Source organism: Haemorhous mexicanus, chromosome 3 (assembly GCF_027477595.1).
Source record: "Haemorhous mexicanus isolate bHaeMex1 chromosome 3, bHaeMex1.pri, whole genome shotgun sequence".
In the NCBI taxonomy this organism is placed as follows: domain Eukaryota; kingdom Metazoa; phylum Chordata; class Aves; order Passeriformes; family Fringillidae; genus Haemorhous; species Haemorhous mexicanus.
Window position 1 is genome coordinate 33,074,092 of NC_082343.1, and position 24,931 is coordinate 33,099,022.

General features: G+C 35.5%; 1 long non-coding RNA gene across 1 annotated transcript in view; it reads right to left on the reverse strand.

The window, feature by feature from the left end:
* Positions 1 to 544: 544 nt before the first annotated feature.
* The window catches only part of LOC132324788 (uncharacterized), a 56,857-nt gene continuing 32,470 nt past the window's right edge, over positions 545 to 24,931 (reverse strand). The window contains exon 2 of the long non-coding RNA XR_009485739.1: positions 545 to 885. This is a non-coding gene — a long non-coding RNA (uncharacterized LOC132324788). The remainder of the gene's footprint in view (positions 886 to 24,931) is intronic.

Consider the following 24,931-nt stretch of genomic DNA (forward strand, 5'->3'; position numbering starts at 1 on the left):
AGGGGCTGATACTTTATCTATGCTGTATCTTCAATCTGATTTATTCAAGTTTTTTTTTCTGGGCTTCTTTTCTTCAAAACTGTGCTTGCTTGTGCCCTATGTTCACCAAGAGGAACCTAAGTTCCATGAGTAAATACCTGGAAGCTGAGAACAGGAGTGTGTAAGAAACCTGGATTAATTTAACGACAGTGCCTTATAATGGAAAATATAAATTTTCCTGCTGCAATTGGTATGTACATTCAACAGTTTTATTGTATGTCAGCGCACATTATTCGGCACAGCTGCCAGAGAGGCATTGCTGAACTGGTGTTTCTCTTCCATGACAAACACCTATTAAGCAGTCAGCATAAACTCTTCTTGTTACAGCCTCTGACATCACCCTCAGGGCAAGTGGACACAGAACAGCGATTGCTGAATCGCATACAAAAATTATAGTTTTATTGTCTACACAAGTGAAGGTTTAACTCAGATTCCTGTTCGAGTCAGCTCTGTTATAAAGGAGTGATTCTTTCAGGGAACAAACAAGCACAGTACACCATTGTAATCAAAGGAACAGACACTATTTATGTATTGGAAAGCCTTGTTCACAATAGTGCTAGCACTCCAATGCCCCAGAAGCCACTATTTTAGCAGCTGTAGAGAAGATAAAGCATGACTAACAAGATGCCATACAGAGTCAGATAGTTTTTTCAGAGCACAGATGGAATCATCCCATTTAATATAACTCAGTTTACATGCACGACCAGTAAGTGGGAATCATGTATTTAATGTTTATATAAGCATTTTCTCCACCGTAGCGTTCAAAGAGTTCCAATGTCTCTCGGATGAGAACTCCAATATTTTCACGCTTCTGCTGGCTGTATTCTATACCATCACCTAAATTAACTGGTTAATAAAAGAAAAAAAAAAAAAGAAAAAGAAAAAGGGAAGAGTTACATTGAATTTTGTCTTACACTTCAAAATAATGACATAGAAAATTGCAGTTGCTGGTCAATTGCAATGAAAATAAATGAAAATGAAAATAATGAAAATAAACACATTCTCATATAAAATGAATATAGATTCTCTCTTTCACAGTCCACCTCTAAAACCATTACTTCTTTATCTTTAACACTGCTAATTTAAGACAAAATTCTATTCCATAAGCACTTTTCTAAAAAAATAACTTAATCTAGCCTTGTTATGGTTTGAAATCTTAAATAGATATTAGTTTGGGATTGCTCCACATTAGTCATCATATTCACACACTTATGTTGCTCCTGATAGAGGGAACCTGGTTAAAAGAGATCTTTTTGAGTATAACATGGAGTATAACATCATTCAATTTCAGCTTCCTGAAAAATGTGTAAAATTAAGTTGATGCAAAAAGACAAATTATTTCAGTTCCCAGACACAGTAACATTTACTGCTGCTTTCTCTAACATGGACTAGTAAGGGTGATACACCCTCATACACACAGACCATAATTCTTTAAAAATCAGTATAAGCAACTGTGACAACAAAATAAGAACAATAAGAAATAACTTCACCTACAAAGTTGCTGAGAGATTTAAAGAAGGAAAATGTTTTTCATTTGGTTTTAAAACAATATTCTGAAAAGTATCTGAAAAAGTATCTGAATATATATTCCAAGACGTATAAAAATGATTTGGAAGGAGCAAAATGTACTCAGACCAGGTTTGGTGTAGTGGGGAGCTGTCACACTGCAATAGGGTAGTCCACATGCAGCAGCCAGTGGCCTCACTCTGGGCAGGGGTGACAATGTGCCCATGTTAACCTCTCAAACAATCAATGGTGCTCTCACTCAGCCAGAGAAAGACCCATTTGTCAAGACATTGCAACTCCTCCATCAGAGCTGGCCTTTCACATTTTATACAGGGCAAACACAAAGGCAAGGGTGGATTTTGCTCTCACTGTTGCTTCTAGATCCCCAGGCTGATGCCATGTAGATGTACAACTGCACCAATCCTCACATCCTCTCCTAGATCTCGGCCCAAAGATCTGGATTTAAAACTTGTGGCTTTGTTACCAGCAAAAACTGAAGAACCATGATCATGACAAAACAGCTGGTGAACCTGGGCAAAAATTGTTCTTTTGATAAATTTTTCTGTAAAATATCTGACTTCTTACACATATTTATGTCACTTTACTTTTTATGAAATGGTTTTGCAAATACTGATGTGACATATGAGGACTGTGATTCTTGAGTGGGAAGGAGGTAATTAATTTTTTATGATAATTACTTTTAAGCACACAAATAGTTTCCAATACATTAACTGTTAATCTCACTGACAGGAAAAGCTAGGGTTGTGATCTCAAAATTTATTACAATGAATTTACTGTTATGTTACAAATAACAGATTTTGAGAGTGCACAGAAAACACCAAGAACTATTAGAAAAAGGATTGACATACAAAAATAGTGTAAAAAGAAAAGCACATCACAATTGGGTGCAATTTAGAATAAACATGGCTTGCTCTTGCAGAAGGCAACTGAGATAACTGTGCCTCATCACCTGTCTTGCACATGCAGTGCAAGCCCTCCCCAGAACACCTGGAGGTATTTCTGATTTCACCAGTTTGAGCAAAGGAAACCCTGAACCTTGACCTAAGTCTTGGCAAATACGTAAAGGAATTACCGACTTTCCAACCATATGTCTATTATCTGTAATTTTAAGCCTACACACATGCTCTGCTAATGAGCTTACACAGCTTTCATCGTTCTTTCAAAGAAGTGGTAAAAAAAAAATCAGCTGTCTGGAAGTAATGGTGATACATTTCCAAGGAAGTCTGGGGGAGGCCAATGAGAAGCCATGATAATGCTGGTAGCAGAGGTATTTTCCAGATTTGCATGTTACAATCTTTATTATAGAACATAGTCTGTACAAAAAATTATGTCTTAGATGCTTGATTAAAAGCTACCTAAGAGTGTGAGGCAATGATAAAGGAAAGAGTCTGCAAGGGAAGACTGAATGTGTGATGTGTAGACCATCATTACAATTTTTTTTCCTGCAGACCATCTGTGTTTTATGAAGGTTTGTATCCTCAAGACAGCCATAATTCACACCAGTGTCATGACACAAGCTACAACCAACAGTACTGGAAAGGTTATGTCAGCCCTGATGTCACCTGGTAAGTACTAAAATGGCTATCCTATGTAGTTATAGGAATTAGCAAAGCTTTCATGCGAAAATGAAATGCATTAGCCCAAGAGGACAACATCCATTAAATGCATGAGTCAGAATGATCTACCCAATGAACCCAAGGGTAAATATCTACTTTTAATAATAATGATTAGTTGGAAAAAAATAGCCATTGAAGTATAAGGGTCTCAGCAAGCCCTTCTCTGGTTTGACTTTATTTCCAAGTTAGTTTGCCTGAGAAGCCAGCTTTGTCAGCCACAAAAATGTTGCATATGTAAAGTGTGAATGTGGATCTGGTTCAAACTCTTCATGAAGTTGTCCTTTGTGAGGAAGAATAAATCAACATGAAAATGCTAGGAAGCACATTTGTCATATCTTTGACTCAAAGTGAAATGTCTGGCAAATTCAGTATGCACCAGGAACACATTTCAGAACAAATGTTATTTCTATGTTTAGAAAAAATGCATTGAAGGATTACTGACAAATCTAGAGGATTACAATCAGGATCCCTGATCGCAGCCCTTCCAAAGTTAGTTCCCAATCTCCCAAATCATGCACCAAAGGCTTTATGGTGCTTAAAGTGAAGTGAAAGTCTTTGCACCTGTCAAGACCTGTGTTAGCTGATGCAATCAGGCGGCACACCAAGGCCAGGAGCGGCCCTCCCTGCCCTGCCAATGCCAGCTGCTGTAGCCAAGGAAACCCTGCTCAGGCCCTCAGGGACTGAACTCAGCCTTTGGCAGGGAACAGAGGAGGATTTGAATTTTGCTATAAAAGGTGGTTTGTATTTGAGTCTAGACATGCTTCTATTCATGATTTGGGATAATTCTGGTGTTATTTGTATTCCACATAATTTCATTTTAAAATTTCACTAGGGTAATGCTACAAATATAAAATATTACTGCTTTAAAGAAGGATGAGCAACTTTCTCTCTATGCACTAAAAGCCTGATATGGTGGTTTTGACATCCTGGACTGGACAAGAAAGGTAAACCAAGCCTTAGAGCTCACTCACATCTATTCTTAACTGTAGACATTTGTTAGCACCTGAAAGTGTCCAAGACATTCCTTTAGTTTATTAGATTTCACTTCAAGGCTGGCCAAATCTCAAAAAGAGTTTTTAATCTCCTAAATATGTTGCTTGTAAGTATTTCACAGATACCAGAGCTTGCTCCTGGTGTTGATTGTTCCAAAGGTTCTGCTTTACACAAATTAAAGGCAAGGTTTTCATACACCAGCTATTGCAGGGATGTCATATATCTTGGGATATTAGATTTCCCACAAATGTTAAATATGTGAGGAATGCTTAGTATTGGAATAACATTTAAAAGAAATTTCTGACATGACTGTGTAGTCAGCCCCCATTTGGAGAACATTTTAAATCTAATTATAACTCAAATGTAATTCCTTTGTACTTTACTGAAGAAAGTGTTTCTTTACTGATTTTAAGTGTATATAGTCACAATTGTGTATTTCAGCTTGTCTTGGAATAAATGGTTCTTAGCAGAAATTTTTGAAGTGCTACTAGTTAACAAAGAGCTCTGGTATAACAGTGTGGAGCGGGCTTTTTTTTTTTTTTTAAGTATACAAAACAATAAAACCACTTGGAAAGACAGGCATCATTCCTTCCTTTTGAGTCCTGAAAAACAAAGATACTGAAAGGTAAGTGAAGTGACTTCCAAGGAAGGTATGAGTCACAAACCACGATTCTCAACTTTTATTGTTGACAATGACAGTACTATTTATGGTAAAATATAACTATGGTAAAATCCATTTTAAGTGGCTCAGTTCACCCTAGTCAAACCAACACGTATTTTCAGCAGTTAGAATGACTACAGGAATGCACCATGCTAACCCGAATGTTACTTCAAAACAAAAAATCCCAGCTGCAATGTGATTGAGCCTGTCACATAACAAAATGCAGTTAAGCAGTACAAACTAGCATTAAAAATTTTTGAGGAAAATTTCAGGGCTTTCTTTCCTTCTAGGAGTCATCACCAATACCAAGAAATAAATGGAAGCTGATTTCAGCTACAGACTGACATGCATCCATGTCGGGGTTCGCATCATGTAAGTTCACTGCTCAGGCACAGTTCAGAGCTCAATTAAGCTTTCAAAGTCTTCTTGTTAGGATAAATTTAATTGTCATAGAATGTGTTGGCTTCCTGACTGGAGTGGGAAATGAAAGCCCTGATGAGTCAGTGTGGGGAGAGAGGAAGGCTCCTTTGCACCACTCCTATCACTGTGACTCAGAACTCTGCTTTGAAATTGTCAGCTCCAGGAAGGATGAGGTAGTTCAGTCTCCCTGTTCATTTAATTGAAAGTCTGTGAAAAGTCACAGGGTAAGAGTGTAAACCCCTCCTGTCTGCTAGGAAACAGTGGGACATTTCCAGTTCATTTCAGTCAGGGCAAGGAGGAGACACCAGCAGGTTATGACTTGTGGTTGTTACTAACCCAGACAGAGAACCCAACCCCATGTTCCCTTTGTGAAGGCTCAGAGCAATGTGAACATCACTTTTAAATGTTCTTTAGGATAAGTCTAGATTATGTACACACAAAGTGCAAACTGGCCTCAAGTAGGCTGGTCCCAAAGCTAAAGTGTTGGAAAGAAGATCTTGTAGAGTAATTTATGTTGGAAGGAACCTCTGGAATCATCTGGTCCAAATGCTCTGCTCCAAGTCAGCCTCATTTCCAAATTAGACCAGGTTGCTCAGGGTGGAGCAGCTCCAGTTGCTCAGCACAGAGTAATCCCAGAATGGGAAAGGGTGCAGAAATCACCTTGGGCTGGTAGAGATTTTCACCAGCCATTTCAAATGTGATGGAGGAGAGTGCTACTCCCTAAGTGTGAACATGTGTTTCATGAAGGAGTACTTGCTGGAGTTACAAATGTCGTAGGGAGAATTATTATCTGTTTTGATACAAAATAAATCTAAACTTTTGGTGTAGTAACAGATTACCACACATATAACACTGCCTTTGGAAGCTTAATCTTACTCCAGGGAAAGAGGCACAAATTTTGCTGAAAAATTAAAATTTAATTAACACTCTGATTTGAAATCATGAAACATAATTTTAAAAACTGATATTAACACATATAATTCAAAGCACTTTAAAACATTAAGGCTGACTGTATTACTATAACCTGAAAAGGCCAAATCTTTGAATAAGCACAGACATATTTTTTGACACTATCAACACTTGAGTTCCTTGTCTCTTGCTTTCCTTGGCTCTTCCTTCTATTTTTCATCACTAGTGCTGAGTGTTTATCACTTGCAATGCTACAGTACTGCAGAGATTGCAGAAGAATATTTCAATCCAAGAAGGCATGTATGCTTGGAATTTAAAAAGAATACTAATATAGAGACATTTCAGCTCATCATGTCCTAGAAAAGATTTTCTTAATTCTCATTGAAGGCATTTTGCTTTAGCATAAAATATAGATTCTTCCTATAGTTATCTTCCATATGCAGCCAGCTTTTAGTTATTTCACAAATAAGCATTTATAGTGAAATGAAAGTGCTGTTACTATAAATGCTATTCAGAAAGTCAACAAGTCAGCAAGTAGAGGAAGTGCTCTGATTGGACAGGAAACATGGAAATGATGTTTTACTAATGATGTAAGCTTACTAGAGATAGCTGCAACTACTTGCAAATTGCTGGATTAAAAAAATAAAAAGAGAACCAACAACCCAACAAAAACCTAAAACAAAGAAACCAAAAATCCCAGCTGAAAATGAGCCAACACAGCAGCTGTTATCACAGGTTTTCCATTTCCAGGAAATGTTATCAATATCACATGTAATCCTTTCTAAGCCCAGGTTTTGGGATTTTTTTTTTTCACTTTGGTTTTTTTTTTTTTTAATAGAAGTAAAAGAATGAAAAAGAAATCACAGGTTTTGTAACAAAATTTATCAGCAAACATATCAATGCAGTAAAAAATAAGCAAATATATTTTCCTTTATAAGTACTTAAACTTCTCCAATTAATTCAGACTTTGAAGTTTGTCTATGTTAGTGCTACAGATCAATATCAAACAAAGCAGAGTTAAATAATCTTAGATAAATAGTATGCTCAACAGGGGAATGGAATTTGGAGGCTGACATCTCATTGGCCTTGGGACAACGTTTACTATTGCAAAACAATATTTTAGTCACAAATCATGCCTAACATGCAACAAGAGTTGCACCAGTTATGTGAATCTGATGTTCTGCCAGTTGTTTTGGATGTATATAAGGTAGTACAAAGTAAATAATATTTTTTTTTTGGGTGGAAATCATGTTTGTGTGTGCAAAATTTGCATAGCTTTGCTGGTCTGATGTGAAATATGTTTGTTCATCGCATTAATTTCTCATCCAAATATAGCATCATTAATGCAAAGGGAATTAAAACCATGAAAAAACAAATCTTTGCATGTGTGTGGAATAAACACAATTTATTTTTTAATGTAATTCAAAGTGACAAACCTGAAAGTCCTCAAGTGCCTCAAAGATCACGGAGTTCAATATGAAACACAATCCTAAGCCAGCTAATTTGTGACATTGAGTTACACACGTACTTAAACCCAAGATGCTTAGCAATCCATCCTCTTTCCACCAATTGGAAGTTTTTTATTAATACAACCAAAATGCTTTTTTAGGGGGAATTCTATGTTTTTCTTCACAAGCAAAAAGCTCAGTAATCCACGACTTTGTGTTAATAACTACTGCTGTGTTTGTACATCTGCCATGCACTAATGGAATTGGTTGTGCCTAATTTTGCCATAAATAATTACCATTTAAGAAGTCTATTCAGTCTATTTGCCCATCAAAAATTGCACAGAGAACTAAATTACTTTAACGACTGCTTTCCTAACTTCATGACAGAAGGGTGAGCCTTCTCTTGTCAGGGGAAGTTTCACCTCAACATGAGGAAGAACTTCTTTACACTGAGGAGAGAGCTGGAACAGGCTGCCAAAGGAGGCCGTGGAGTCTCCCTGTCTGTTGACATTCCAAACCCACCTGGACACATTCCTGGGTCACCTGCTCTGGGTGACCCTGCCTTGGCAGGAGGGGTTGGACTGTGCCATCTCCTTTCCAACCCTAACTATTCTGCGATTCTGTGGAATGCAGATGACCATGTAAAAATAGGTCAATGCATTAAAAATTTCTCATCAAAATAATGGGAGCAAGCAGTTGGATATGCCTGTAGGTTGCTGAATATGCCTAAAGCTGCCAGTTTTCTAGTTTCACTCTTCCCTAATTAAGCTAAATAAGCAAGAGCCTGAAGTCAACAGAGGGTGTTTTAGCAGTGATTTGAGAAGGGACAAGGAGATGAAAGCTATGAATGACTGTGTGGATTTGCCAAGATTTCTTTCATTGCTGTTGGACAAGGACAGAATTTAAGCAGTTTAAAGGACAACTAGCACTGAAACTGGAATGTGCTGTTTTATCCTCAAGCCAGACATAAAGGAACACTCTGCTCCACAGGTATCAGTACTATAGGGATCAGGATATCTTCTTCTGGTCTTCATATTTTTGCTATCTATCTATCTATCTATCTATCTATCTATCTATCTATCTATCTATCTATCTATCTATCTGTATGTATGTATATATATGTGTATATGTATGTATATATATATATATGTATATGTGTTTGTATTTGTATATCTATCTCTATCTCTATCTCTATCTCTATCTCTATCTCTATCTCTATCTCTATCTCTATCTCTATCTCATCTCTATCTCTATCTCTATGTCTGTCTACTTATATCTATATCTATACCTATATCTATATCTATATCATCTATATCTATATCTATATCTATATCATCTATATCTATATCGATATCTATATGTATGTAAATGAATTGGGTACTCTGATTACTCTTCCTTTGTTTTTCCAGTTGAATTAATTCATATTATAGATTAAAAAATAGCCTTCCCATGATGTGAATTTGCTTTCTTTTTATGAAGGATATAAAAATAAATACTTATCAAAAGCTAGTTAACAGCTATACATTTTACATTAAGAAAAGCATAAATTTGAATTCATAACAGCTTTTCAAGCAAACAGAAAAAAGCCAATTTTTATACAACTAAAATGCATTATAATGTGTAGTCTTACAGGAATGCAAAACAGATAAAAAGAGAAAGGAAATCGTGTCCCCTAGGTGTGGTATTTCTGCAGATTCATGGCTTTTGAATTGGGTAAGTTGAAGCCTTTGGAAAAAAATGTAGAAACTGCACATACACCACATTCAGACTGATTTTTTTTTAAGTTTTATGGATCTGAATTAAGTGTGAAAAAAGAAAGTGAATAAGAACTATTTCATCAGTGACTCTTAACTGGAAAAGACTCAATCTTCTTCTTTAAATTACACCAGTACCAGGTGATAGAGGACATTTACATGTCAGTGACCTGACTTAGAGCACTTATTCAGATTTTGTAGACTGACACATTCTTGCAAAACACAGCAAAACGTCTTGTTTTGCCACTTATATAATGTTAATAAGATTACTTTCTTTACTATCTCATATAATATCATTATTTACTGTGCCACTAAAGATATCACAGACTCCAGGCTGTGTTTATTAAAATGTACTCCTAATATTTTCACAAAGGAATCACAGTGTTATTAAAACACAAGCATTTTAGTGAGGCATAAATACATCTGTTTGTAACAATGAAGTAATTGCTTACAATAAGTGTGTATAAAAACAATAGGATGGGAAATTATTTTTAAGGTAAAATTAGTATTGACATACATTACAATATTTTAAAAGAAAAATATTTTTAATATATCCCATATGTTTATTATATTACACTTTATTACTTTTATTCATTGTTTTACGAAAATGGAGATATTCCAGTAAAAATTATTAATTAAAGGTTATTTTTTTCTTATAAAAGGCTTTTCTGATAAAAATAAAAAACAAACACAGGTCCTTGAAATAGGGGTAAGAATGAAGAATATATTTTTTTGATTTCCAGTGTTCATGACACAATTTTATTGTTTGCATGTATGAATATATAAAAAAATATATTATACTACTACTAATAATACTATAATACTATAATATTAATAATACTATAATATTACTATAATATTAATATTATATATTAATATGATATATTAAATATATATTATATTAATGAATTTATATGTTTATTAATATATACTTGTGTATTTTAATATATAATAAATATATATAGGAAAAAACTGCTGCTCTTTCTTGCATTGCTTACACCTGACAAATTGCAATCATCCAGAAGCATATAATGCCTTAAGGTTGTTGATAAAAAGACCTTTAAACATCTGTTCTGGAACTACACATGGGAGTAAAAGTGGCTTTTCTGTGTGCAAAGAGGATACATGACATGCTGAGCACTGTGAATTGGAACCTGGTTAACACTGATCATACAGATGTCATAACAGAGACAACCTCCAACTGCTAACAGTGCAGCACTCCTGGTTCACTCTGTAATGCTTCTCTTAATATCCTTCCACTTCATTACAAAAGCAGTGAACCTGAACAGTCATGCTTAAAAAAAGAAAATACCTTTTCCTCTCAGGTGAATTTGTAGTTGCTTGTCCCAAACTGCTGCACATATCATGTACCTATAGGCAGTGAAGTAGTTACAGTAATCTCATCTCCTCTGCAGTGGTCATTTGAGTGTTTGCTATCCTGATTTGCTGCCATGCCAGCACTTTAAAGCATGGGAGCTATTTGTCATTTATCATTCTCCAGCCAATCCTGGAAAATATGACCACTTTTGTCCTCTAATGCTGCTAAAGCATGCTACATCTTGTTACCACAATCTTAATTCCCTATTCATCATTGATTCATCTTACAGTCCTTCCAGCCCTGGTGCCTGACAAGCCTCCAGCTGCTCGGTCTCCGAAGGAAAACAGCTCCCACACACACACCCAGGCACATCAGGTCAGCCAGAAAGAGACAAGAGAAGAGGCAAGTGATAAGGCTGAATGCTCTTGGTCAGCTCAGGCTGACCTAGAGCTTTCAAACAGCCAAGAAAACAGTTTTACAGCACAGCAGAGCACAACGTGTTTGAATATTTGAAGTTTGCATTTTCATGTAGTATAATGAAGCGCAAAAGTAAAAAGCTGTCAAGAAAATTCTTCCATGGCAACTTAAATATGCTTTCTCACACTTGGGTGATCTGAGAGTTCATGCACACATTGTAATCAGCTTTACATTAATAACAATGAAATGTCCATTCCTATGAAGGAAAGTCATGAAGGGGGTTTTTAGATAGATTTGGGACACCTTGCAAAGATAACCTGGAAGTCAGCGTTACCACTAATATCTAAGTGGGAATATTTCAAGAGCAGTATTCTCTAGAAGTTTTCCTGAAATGCTTATTGCTCAGTGGACAGGGTCAGCCTCCAGAAGAAAGGAAGTAACATCTCACAAAATTCCTTTATCACTTTTCTCCAGCAGACCGCAGATGGCTGTTTCATCTTCTATGTTGTTTAATGCTAATGGCTGCAGTGGGTTTACAGGTCTCTGACCCAACTGTGCAGCTGCAGTGCTGCTGAATTGGTACCCATGGAAGCAGTACCTCAAGATTAAGAGAAAATTCTTCATAAGAAAAACATCACTGAGCATTTTTGGAAAACAGCAGCTAGAGCAGAATGGTGATTTTAGAAGGAAACAATGATGTTCTTTTAAGGGAAAAGAATAACATACATTAGTCTCAATAAAATAATGTGAAGAAAATTCATGAGTCACCAAGAAATGTCATCACTGGATGGTGGTATCTGGAAAGGTCCTCCTGAATTGCTTGTCCTAACACAGCCAAAGTTTATTGGGTGCTTGACTGATAAGTAAAATCGACATTTCTTGTCCTAGGGAGAAGAATGTGGACATGTGAGAAGTATAAGACAAACAAAGGCTGAAAGTGGAGGAAGGGAAGCCAAGGACATTCCTTTGGCTAGTTAATTTTCTGAAGCATGCTTCATAAAAGTTCTAACTATAGGAATATATGCATTATGGTTTAGCATAATAATTCCACAGTGTAACTAAAAATATCCCACTGGATGCCAATTAACATGTTAGATCTGAGCCTGTTGACTTTCTGCTGTAATTCTGTAGCAAAACATGGTTAAAGGGTAGATAGGCTTATCTGCACATCTGTAGCTAGAACCCAATATCTTTGCTCTACAGTTATGAGTAAGAATCTGACCTACTTACTCCCAAGTCTGCTTGGGAAATGATTAGAACGGAATGTCAACTGCATTAACGCAAGCATAGTGCTCTTACAGAAGGTGAGTATCAGCTAAAGAATTGACTTCATAAGATACAGGAGGTGAACTGAAGCTGTTACCAGTCTGTGAGAAGAGAGGCACCAACAGCCTCCCAGCACTTGAGACCTCTTCTCTTCTACTGTCTTCTTTTCCTTTAATTGTATAGATAAAAAAAAAACCAAACCAAAACAAAACAAAAAAAAAAGAAAGAAAAAACAAAAAAAACCTGCCAAACAAACAAAAAAACACCCACCCCAAAAGTGTAACCCAGAAATCTCTTGCTGGTTTTTTAATATCCTCATTTTACAGAGGCATAAGCTTTCCTTTCTACCTAATATCAAAAAATGCAGAAAAGTCAGTAAGTTCAGGCATGCTTGTTATCAGATCTAGTGCCTCAGCCATCTGCCTCAACAGTTCCTGAAACTGCTGATAGTTGTCTGGCAGAGATTATAACCACTGTCACTGAGTCCTGAAAAGACATTGAAGAAGTCAAGCTAATATTAATTTATTTACATATCTTTGACCTTGTAATCTATCTCTATCTAGAAGGTCAGAATGGCTTAAACTGGGGTTATGGTTCTAGTTCTGTAGGGGAAATGGCATGAGAAGATAAGAACTTGATTTTACAGGAGAGGAACAATAATAGCACTCACAATTTTCAGCTAACAGACTGACTTAACTTCACACATCCACAGAAGACAACTGTGAAAACAGTCAGAATTAGAGACACAGGGCAGGAGACAACACTGTGGTATAAATCTTACACAGCCAGAACAGAAATTTAGACCATGTCAGGAATTGCAACACCTAATACCTGCAGGCCTTGCAGGGGACTTGGTAGGGTTGCATTAAATTTACCTCTCAGCATATAGTAGGAGTTGGATTCCCAAGCAAGTGAGTGAAGGGCTGATCAGTGAGGCCCACAGAGGTAGCCAGTGGGGAACAGGGAGAGGAAGACTTTTTTCTCTGAGACTTAAATATTTGCATTCAGCCTGGAGCTAGAGCCCAGGAGCTTTCCTGATGGTAGATAGTTATTGCCATTCCTTCTGGGTGAGACTGAATGATTTCTTTAAAAGCAAGTTGTGTCACGAAACTCTGGGGATGCCTGTTTCCCATGGATGTGTGCTGATTTTGCACTGCACCTCTTTACAATGACAACTTGTTTCCCACGAGTTCTACCAGCTAATAGAGGGTATGAACTAAGGCATGTTTTGACACCTTGTATCTCTTGCATACCCTACCGACAGTTCTCTCACCAGGACATGAATTTGGATCCCTCCCTCCTACCCAGACACTTATTTTTCCAGAAGCTTTGCCCCTTTTTCAGTTTGACTGAATTTGGACAATGAGTTTAAAAGTTATGTGAGTTGAGGGGGCGGCTGGGAAGATTAAAAGTAAAGAATAACCTTATGGACCATTTGCCTGTTTTTAAAGCAGGCAAAAAAAATAACCACCCCCCCCCCAAAAAAAAAAAAAACCAACAACAAAAGAAAAAAAAACAAACCAAACAAAAAAAAAAAAAAAAAAAAAAGAACAAGGGCAGAAATGACTGCCTTAGTTTTTATAGTTTGAAAACTTAGTGATGAAGCACCCTCCCAGGAAGCAGAAACAAGCCCAGCCTATGTGGTTTCTAATCTACATCATTCATGATCAGGGAGATTTCACCTAATTATCAAATTATTTACTCACGAAGAAAGGCTCTTGTGACCTCTACCTTATGATTTGGCAAGGAAGCAGCTGTGGAGACAGACCTATTGTTAGACTATGAACTTGTGCCAATATTTCAGAAAAAACACAAAGTTTAGCACCTGAATCCAATTTTCAGCAGCTACCTGAGTGGGTCGATCCTGAGCCTTTAGCAGTTCCCAAATGAAGGCTGCAGTGAATCAGAACATCTGTACATGAGGATAGATATTTAAATGTCTAAATACATATTTACATGAATACAGCCTACAGTGCCAATTTTTAAGTGTTTTGACTTGAACTAACTTCCTAACAGATGGTTATTCTGAATCTATCTTCATTTATTTATGGCTGTTTATGTTTTTACAGACATAATAAATGATCCAAAGCTTATTCCTTGTCTATTTATTTATATTTTAATAACAGTTAAAGATATTGTAGTACTGCACAATTTATTGAAATTATATAAAGATGGTCTTTCTGTGTTGTACTTACATGAGATCCCTCTGAATGTTCAAGGAAAAACTTCTATGACCATAAGACAAAGTGAACAAGCATAAATGAGATGTTAGAATCATCTAGATTATTGTAACCTTAAGTGAGATGTTGCCATAAAATAAACATCCCCCAAAATATATGAAATCAAAAAAAGAGGAGAAAACACAGGAAGATAAATAAAATATTCAAGTATGTATATGAGAAGCTTTGGAAAGTGGAATTTAACAAAATTCATGCAAATTTTCCCACTAAGATAAAGCTCATGGTATAAGAAATGCTGGGTTTGGTATCATGAGCAGATATAGGCCTGACTCAGGAAACTGTCATGAAAATGTGTAAGTGATTGCAAAATCAGGACTAAAGAGTGTTTATTTATATCAAAGCATTTCCTAACTAAAGAAACAAGCATATACAATGTATTAAGAAATGAAGGGTAAAATACTGCTGCCAGCAATAGTCATGTCTCACCATGTAAATCAATGAGTTTCAGAAAAGTAAATGAGAGAGGGAGTTAGCTTTTCTCTGCCCACTACAGTGATTAATTAGCTCATTTTCAATAAGAAAAGTACTAGGTATGTTGTTATCTCATAGCTTTTTTGACATTATCAATAGCACCAGGAAACTGCAGCTATCCCTTACACCTCTAAAATCAAAAGGCATACGTGACCATGAAACACTCCGAGACTTCAGTAAAAAAATGTCATGAGAAAGAAAATTCCTCCACTTTGAAGTTGTATTTGTTTATATGCAAGTTTTAATAGCCAGGGAAAGCAAAGCTTCCTGTAAAAATTTTCTTACATTACTATGACATGCATTTTTTAATGCATGGTTTTAACTACAGTTGTCTAAAGAAGGTTCAGAAGATATTAGAGTTGCCAACCTTTATTATACAACTTTACATGCACTGTAACACCACTGCATTTGTATCAAGAAGTCAGGTCTGGAAGGAAAGACAAGGAAATTTTCCCACTGAATGATAAAGTTGGTTTATTTCCATAAGCCAAATAAATTTTTCAGGAAACATAAACTAAAAATTATTGATGTAAAATGGTTTTTATCACATCAGCTGCAGAACTCCACTGGGGAAAAGAAAAAGGAGAAGCCCTTAGGCCACATTTTGTGACCTAATTCTTTCAAGGGTATGTTTCTGCAAATTTTTAGGAAGTGACAATGCAAATGAACAACAGTTCCCACTGTGATGTTTTCATGGAATTTCTGCATAACCTCCAAACAGCAGACTTTGCACCAATACTACAGTGCATAGTTTTGTTGTAGAGCTTAATTACTTTTGGATGTAAATGAGCAGAAAAACAATTATCACACACCCAGCAGAAGAAATGGTTATGCTTCTATAAATTTCTGGTATTCTACTGCTGTGATTGTCAATTTAAAGTTTCAGTCTCTGTGCTGCTGCCAGTTAATGATTAGTCTACTACATTTTGGTGAAATTGCACTCCAGTCAAGGGAAATGAAGTAAAAAGATGAGGGAAAAAAAGAAACATATTAAAGAAACATATTGTTGAAGTCTAATTAGAGTAGCAGGGCCAGTGCTGGACTTAGCTGTGATGAGGTTGACTTTCTATTAAACTCAATACACTGAATTCACTGAGAGGAAGATCAAATGCCATGATTTCATTTTCATGGGTGATGTGTTAATAGGAGTGGGATTAACTTCTTCCTCATGTAGTGATTTTTTTTTACATTAATGTAAATCAGAATGCAATCATTCTCCCCTTTGCAAGTAAAGTTCTAAAATCTGCCACTTTACTTTCAGAAGGACTAGTGCCATGCAGCTTATTTTGAGGAAATCAAATTGCTTTAACAAAGAAAAAGAAAATCACTCTAATGACGTCAGCATCATCAGCAATGTCTTCCAGAAATACATTTAAAGAACTTCCTATGTCAGAAAAGCATTTCTTACTTATATGGTTTTAACTCATGCTGCTTTGTTTCTAAATGAGTACTTGCAGCAAGTGAATGTGCTTTCATTTAACAACTTAAGTTTTCCATTTAAACAACTAAAGATCGCATTTGAGCCATAGTTGATAAAAGCATGCTAATAAAATTCTTTTAAAATTAATGTAATTGGATTTTAAAATAGTAATACCTCGGCAAAATACTCCCCAAACCCCAGAAAACTGCAAGCCAAACCCTCTCCCCCAACCAATACCCTGATATTGAACTCTGTATTTCTTCCCTAGAACATGGATGTATCATATTATTTCACTTTTCCTTTAAAAGTGTTAATGGGCATTAACCACATATATTATTAGCCATATATGCTAGTATACTTCAGGGTTCCTGACACCTGATGTCACACTTGGTACAATAAGTATTGATAATAAAACCTGCTTGAAGGCCAATAAATGTATATTGTGGAGAAATATTACACATGAAGCTTCATCCTTCCACCTACAATTATTTAATACAGAAAGATCCAAACCATATATAATTTAGATAAGGCAGAACAGCATTTTAAATGAAAAAGGTCAGATGCATGTAGTACACATTTTTCATTTTAAATTGTACACAAAGGCTACTTGTAGACCTTTGAAACTGATGGCAAATGTGAGTGTTTATTCAGCTGGAACTTTAAGTATTTCATATATAATGCATATGTTCCCTGAAATAGTCTAAATTTGCTACTACAAACAAATACTGGGATGTTGTGCACACATCTCAAGTATTCTATACAGCAGATAAAAAAATGTGATATGGACATCAATTCCCTAATGCTTCATAATATCTATTCAATAGTAAAAGAAATCAATATAATTTTGTATTTGATTTTCTAAGAGAACCACAACACCCCACTTCTTACATGAATACAATGAAAATCTAAGGAATGCATACTATATTTATTTTTTCTTTCTTTCTTTTTAAATGTTTGTTCTGAGGATTTTCTCAAAAACTATTTTGAGAAACATCTTTAACATAAATACTTCTTTTGGCAGGGTTATTTTCATTGGGGAATAACTTTGATAGTCCAAAATCTTTGATGTGTCAATAGTTACACCGTATTGTTTATTTATCTCAAAAATGTTCTCAGCTTTCACTTGTCCCAGTGTCTTACATGAATCAGCTCTTAAAATACAGAAGTTGTACAAATTCACATTCTTTCAAGATAGAAAATGACAAGAAGAGACTATTGAGTCAAATTTTGCTAAAGCTATCATCTTCCAGCCTATCACTTACACTGATGGATTCTCATGTTAGCTAGAGCACCAAAGCAGTTCACTTGGATAGCTTGGCATTCAATCATAGAATGACAGAACAGTTAAAAATTTTGAAAAATACCTTTTCCCACCTAAGGTTGACTACAAAGGTGTACCTGAGCCTGCTGTCTTATGATTAGGTCCTGGCTTTTTCATTGAAAACTGCCTGAATGAATTACTGAAATTTATATTACTTCAGCAGAAGTACCACAAACACTGACTGTTGGTATCCTTTAAAATGGTCAGGCCGAAGATGTGGTCTCTATCTGTGACAGTCCCGTAAGAAATTATTTTCCCCATGTGCTGCAGAATATATTTATACATGAGGAGACTGTCATCCTCAGTTGTTCTCTTTTGTATTAATCATGAATCTATCAATCTGAAAAACGAAGCTCATGGGAGTAGAAGATAGGCTAATTCAATAAAGAGAACAAAAGATTTCAGATTCCCTGTCAGAGGACATTAGATTGACCACAATTTTCTCAGCTTTCAGAACAAAGCTGAAAACTCATTTCAAATTAGTATCCTCATAGTCACTATAAAAAACAGCCACGAAGAAGAAAATAGGACATGGATCATGGTGGAAGGGGTGAGGCTAAGAGTAAATGAGATGGCTGAGCTGTTGTGAGTCGAATTAATTTTTGGAAAATACTCAAATCCTATGACAGGTAACATTAAGATAGGGGAGAAATACTTTACCGTGGAAAAGTATTTAATGTTGGGAAAATAGAAAATGTTGGTTAAATAGAAAATCAGATAGGAGGGTGATTTTTTTTTTTAATTAGCAATGAAATAATCACATTAAGTAATAAATAATTTGCGGCTTTTACCATAATCACAATTGATTCCTTAGTTGTAATGGTTTCTAGAAAAGAAATTGGTTTAAGTTAAGAAAATGTGCTATTTAAAATGCATGTGTATGGTACTTTGTAATAAGGTATGGATTATAACTGTGTACTTGACTGACATTCCATTAAAAAGCTTTAAATTGAGTAAAGATGGGTGTGTATTGAACTGTTGCATTTTAGTGCACTTCTGGTGGCAAATCAAGAGATTGCTCTTGAACAGCATCACCGAGGCAGTGGGGCTCTGTGTGGAAGGGCAGTGTCTGTAATCAACACACTGATCTGTCCCTACCAAGTGTCATCTCAAGACATGCACATGCTGTTTCCATCTTCTGAACCAAACAGAAAACATTAGGACAAAATGTTAGATTTTTTTTTTCCATAGAATTTAAATACAACTACCCTTAGATAACTTTTTTGGAGTGACAAACACTTACATGAACCAAAGATTTGGCCAATTCCATTTATTTACAAAAGACAAAGTGCTTTCTCAAAGACAAGTGAGTTCATAAGTTTCTGAAACAACCACAAAAAATCATCTTACCATCCTAAAAGCACCTAGCAAAACATACTTGGAATGTTTGGAACATTACATATACCCTAAAGAATAATTTATAAATCAGCATTAAAGTCCAATATTCACTCCAAGTTTATTGACCCAGCAGGACATTGGTGTTCTTTAAATCTTTAAATTGCTAGTGCACAGAATTGAGTTGGGTTTCAGGAAGAAGAACAGGAGTGAGAGAAAGATGAGTTTTTTGGACCTCTAGATCATGATGTCAATGAGTAGCATGTGACAGAGCCCACCATTTGATATTATGAGCTTTCAGTGCTGGAGGTCATTCCTTGGAGTTGTTTTATTTACAATATTGCCATTAGGCTTACTTCATCACAGCCCATGTAAACAGGGAAATGGCAAGAGCATGGTCTTTAAGGATGTCTATAAATAACAAAAAATTTAATCCACTTTTGTCCATGGAGGTGAAGTAAATGACTTCACCTCCATGGACTACTGCTACTATGTAAGGTCAAGTTCATGAATATAGATGCTATTTTAATTGAGGTACAAGTAGATCTGCAAACAGAATCTAAGAAAAGGCATCTACCATTTTAAGCAGAAATAATGGTAGTATATGTACATAATATTAAATACTTAGCAAATTGACCTTAGTGGAGTTTACAAATTTGGGTCTAAATATAAAATGCAGGTATTTGAATCACCATTTCTAATCCAGCTATACATTGTGACCATCCTTTTGCATAATTTTAACACCATTTGTTTGTTGCACTTTATTTATTAAAAGAAACAAATAGTCAATGTTTTATTTTTCAGAGAAATATTTTCTTACAAATAACAAACCAGAAAAAAGCTTTTAAAATTATTCTATTTCATACAAAATGTTATAAGCTTCTGCATGTATTTTAAATGCTCCTGAAGAATTGGATATTTGGGGTTTTTGTTGGTTTGGTACCCACCATTGCTTCATGCTGAACAATTAAACTGGTCAAATACATGTTTCTCTGTGAATGATGAATGAAAAACATACTGTTCAGAATCTTTGTTAAGTGTCATTGAATTTAGCATGTATGCTAGGAATGAAATCTCATTTCTTCTTCTAAATTTGTAGATCACAGATTGCCTTAAGTGGAGAGTAACTCCCACACAATATTTGGATTTTGTACCATTACATTTCAGTAACTCCTAATTTCATCATTATAGCATATCCTCTAAGATGTGGAAAATGTTTTGCTTTTTTTTCCTGATGAATGTTTTATTTTCAACATATTATTTAATAATTTCCATATTTCTGAATCCTATGACTGATTAGAATAGGGATTTGAACAAATAAAATAAAACATATTTTATTGGCTGAAAACAACTGATCAAATACAAAGAGATGAAAATCAAAACATAAACCCAGGTATGAAAAGCCCTGGGCACCAGTGAACCTTGGCTGCTTACCTGATTTCTAACATGGGCTCTCATGGGCTTCAGTAGAACCCTGAATCCACCAGGGACCCTTTCTGATGAATATCCTGACTATCACTGGCAGGCTTTGTTTATAAATAAGAGTCCACAATGACCTCTCTTTTCTCCTGCCTTTCAGGTGTGTAGCTGGTATACTTGGATATTTCTGTCAGTGGGCACTTTATGGCTTGCTAACTCTAGGAGTAAGTTCCTATTTATGTCTTAACCAGCATCTAAGTTCTTCAGTGAGCCACACTAACACAGAAATATAATTTGAAATATTCTTTCAAACTACAAACTACTAATTAACATATAAGGTTAAGGCATGGATACAGTACATGGTGCCAGTCATAAAAATTTTTGGCTTTGCTATTTAGAAACTGGTGTGTTGAGCTATAGATCTTGATACACATATCAACCTTTACAGTTCTTCGTGATATGAATACCAGGATTTTACATATATATAAAGCCTCTAGGATTATTGGCAATAGCATAAAAAAACCCAAAACTTTTCAAACAAGAAGCCTAATAAGGCATAGGATCTTCTCTAAACTCAGTCAGAGAAAAAATAATCTTTAAGTATTTTTCTCTTTCCACATAAGCTCTGGAGGTTAATAAAACACATAAAATAGAGTCAGTAGTATGACTGCTCAACTAACCCTGAAGTTTTCCAAAAGATTTAAGACAAAGATCATCTAAGCTTATTTCACAACTACAGTCACCCACATGATGAAATCATTGGCCTGTACTAAAAGCTAAATCAGCTTCTGGATGAAGAAAGAGTATATTTCAACAATATTACCAGGTAACTTTTAGACTTCAATTGGTATGAAGATAAAGATAAGAGGAGAAATGTAGATAGCATGCTGAGTTGACACACATTAACAGGATATTCACCCCAACACATGAGAGTTAGAAGTCAAAGTGTATAATTGTTTTCTGGTGTCTTGTCCATTTGTCCACAGTACAACAACACCATGGAATTGTCTCCAATTAATAGTGATTTACTCAAATGTCTGGAACTGTACTGAAAGCTGTAAAATGAGAAAGCTCCAACACCCATGTAGAAAGGTAAAGGTGCATGATACATCTACATTTATCTCCTTTCCATGGTAAACAGCATTTAACCTTTCCAAGAACTAAAATCACACATGAAACGAGAAATGCAAGTAACAAGGACAAATAGACTTTCATTCCCCACAAATAACAGCAAAATAAATGAGTAGAAAGAGGATTGGAAGGAAATGCTGTGTGACCGGTCTTCTGGAAGTTTTCAGGAAGCATGAAGATTATGTACATTTAAGAGGATAAAAATTCAGATTTCATTTAAACACAACTGATATACATTTCAGTAATTAAGATGATTATTATGATGTCAGTAGATAAATCTCTTTTGTTTCTTGCAGTGGCCTTCTGCCACTACTAACTTCACTCTCAGTTTATTTCTTCCAGGAAAGAGAAGGGCTCATTTATGCAAATGAACTTGATATGGGCAGATATGAACTACCTTACTGATGGCTGATGTTGCAGATTTCTAATGCATTAGTTTCTGACAACACTGACTCAGTTTCCAGAATGAATCTTGTCCACTGGAAGAATTGTACAAGGTACTTTTACAGTTATAAAAAATACTGTCTGAACCTTCCCACATTAAGGCTGAAGAAATGTAGAAGCAGGGAAGTAAGGTAAGCCAATAATTATCAGGGACAACAAAAATTGCAGATCTTCTTGCTAGAATAGAATTGCAAGTAGTTAATCTTTCTATTTTTCATGTCTTCATCTCTGTCACATCATTCAGAAGAACAGATAGGAATTGATAGGCTTTAGTCATTGCAGAACAATCAGCCAGGCATCAGGAAGGTTCCTCTCTGGACTCTCCCATCCATTCCCAAGCTGCTAATCTATCTGAAGGTTAATTGGAACATCTTTCTACTTTGCAAAGTTACAGTTCCACTTCTCATTCTGAAATGACTCACTAATTCTCAGTACTGGGTAAATATCCAAAGTCACACAAAACTTCGAACTTCTGAATGTTCACAGACCACCCGGGCAAGTGCCTGTCATTCCTGTTTACAAAATTTCACAGTCTGGGAAATGCAGCTAAGCACTAAGTTTGATAACAAGCTTTTCATCAGACAACAGTTAAATCAAGTAAATCTGAAACAATGTGTCACTAAGATGCATCATTGTAATTTTCCAGTGCAAAGTCCATTGGAATGATAAGACAGTAATTTTGTGCTAAATAAGAGATAACATAGTCATTCTCACTTTAATTTTTGTATTCAAATTAAGGGCCAGGAGTCAAAACAGAAAGCAAACCTAATTTTTAGACCTTAGTCTCCAACTTCAGGAAAGGAGTTAATATACTTAAATCCATCCTAGCTTAAGAGATATAGTTGATTACGTTCTTAACTATAACCCAATGCTTATGTGCTTCATATGATGTTTGTCTAAATTCATTACCACAAGCAACAGTTCTTCGAGTCACTGCTGCAAGAATCTCTATCCAAACCTCAGAACTACATTACCAGACAAAAACTAGGTGTACAGGATTTAAATATTCCTTTGCATTCAGGATCATTTGTTAACTTTTGCACACTTCTTTTATGTTATATACAAATAAATATGTTCATTCTCAGTGGTCTGAAATGGTGAATAGTATGAAATGCAGTGAAATGATGTGAATAATAGCCAAGTAAACAAAGATGCTGCAGCTTGTTTAGGTTGATCTTGTAAACAGGCCAGCCATGAGTTCATCAGGCAGGGGCAATGCTGGGCTGGGTTATCACATGTGGGTAACGTGCCACATTCTTCTCGTGCCTCACTGTCGCATTCCTCCCTGCAGCTGGATGGAATCTCACAGGCTCCCAGCCTTGACAGAGAGTGCAACAGCCAAGTTACACCAGCCTTCCTATTAAAGCATCTCCTGGGAGATACTGCTAAGGCTAATTGATTAGTCAAGAATTTTTGGGATGAACTATGACCCTGCTAAATATAAAATGAAGTGCTAAATGCTACACAGCCCATGTTCTTCTCTTTTTCATGGTAATACAAACCTTTTTGTATTACCTAGAAGATCCATGGTAACTTGATCAAAACCTTGGAATATACTGTAACTCCAAATTCTGGATTAATCCCTGATTTAAACAAAGAAAATTAAAATCTGAACAGCCTCTTCAATTCTTGGCTGTAAACAGAAATGGGATTAAATCAGATTCCACCTACTGCTCATGCTCTGAGGTGCACAGGAAAATTAGAAAGGCATTTCTGCATTGGCAGTTTCACTCAAAATGGTTTCTTGAACTGAGAAACAATACTAAAGATATAAAACAAAATAAGAAAACAGACACTTTAGTGCTTCTGTCTGGCTACAAAGTATTTTGCTTCTTGTAAGATATTATTTTAATCAGATTTATATTTTTTCTCTTATGAAGAGACCCAAGACTGACTCCACAACACTTTACAAAATCAGTGATTCCCTTTCTATCGTGTTAGATGGAATGTCATCCAGGAATAAATATTTAAGCAATTAGATATGTTATGTTAGTTTTGTACAAGACAACACTCTAACCTAACGCAAACAAAATCAAATCACAGAAATTAATTTAAACAGAAGTGAATATTAATTGTGAAAGTGGCATATTTTGATAATGAGGTTTACTCACACAGTGATGTGTGAGTACATTTTCATAGACTATTATATTTTAATATGTTTCTTTGAAGTAAAAATAAATTTTGATTCAAAATTTACAACAAAGTTGTGACAAAAGGTCGTGTTAAAACAAGAAGGTTCAGGAAGAGGTAGGAAGAATTTAGCTGTGTTCTTTCACAACTTATGTATTTTCTCTTAAATTTTTGTAAAAGCTCAAAAATCTCTAGCCACTTTTGGAATTCCAGGCATAGATACTCTATTTAGAGTTAGACTGTATGTCTACATTTTAAATATTCATACCATCTTCAGCACATCACTATATGAAATGATTCATCACTTTCCTGATACTGAGCCAAAGAAACAGGTTGGTTTTCTATTTATAGAAGACTCTTTGTAAAGAAAGGAAATGCAAGGAAAACTAAAGATACTAAATAAACAGCACTTAAAATTGTGATCTAGAAATTACAGTATGAAGTTCTCCATAAGAATTATTGCAAAGAGAGGCTTGTTCTATAAGAGTCCAGAAAAAATCTCCACTATCCTATTCTCTTACTTTATGATGTCTTAAAAAATCTTAAGATTTCTAAAAAATTAAAAGGCTATCAAAGTAATTTCTTTTTCCTTCTTCATTTTTTTTTTTTAATCATACCATGAGGGGGATGACATTTTTGCCAGGACCATATA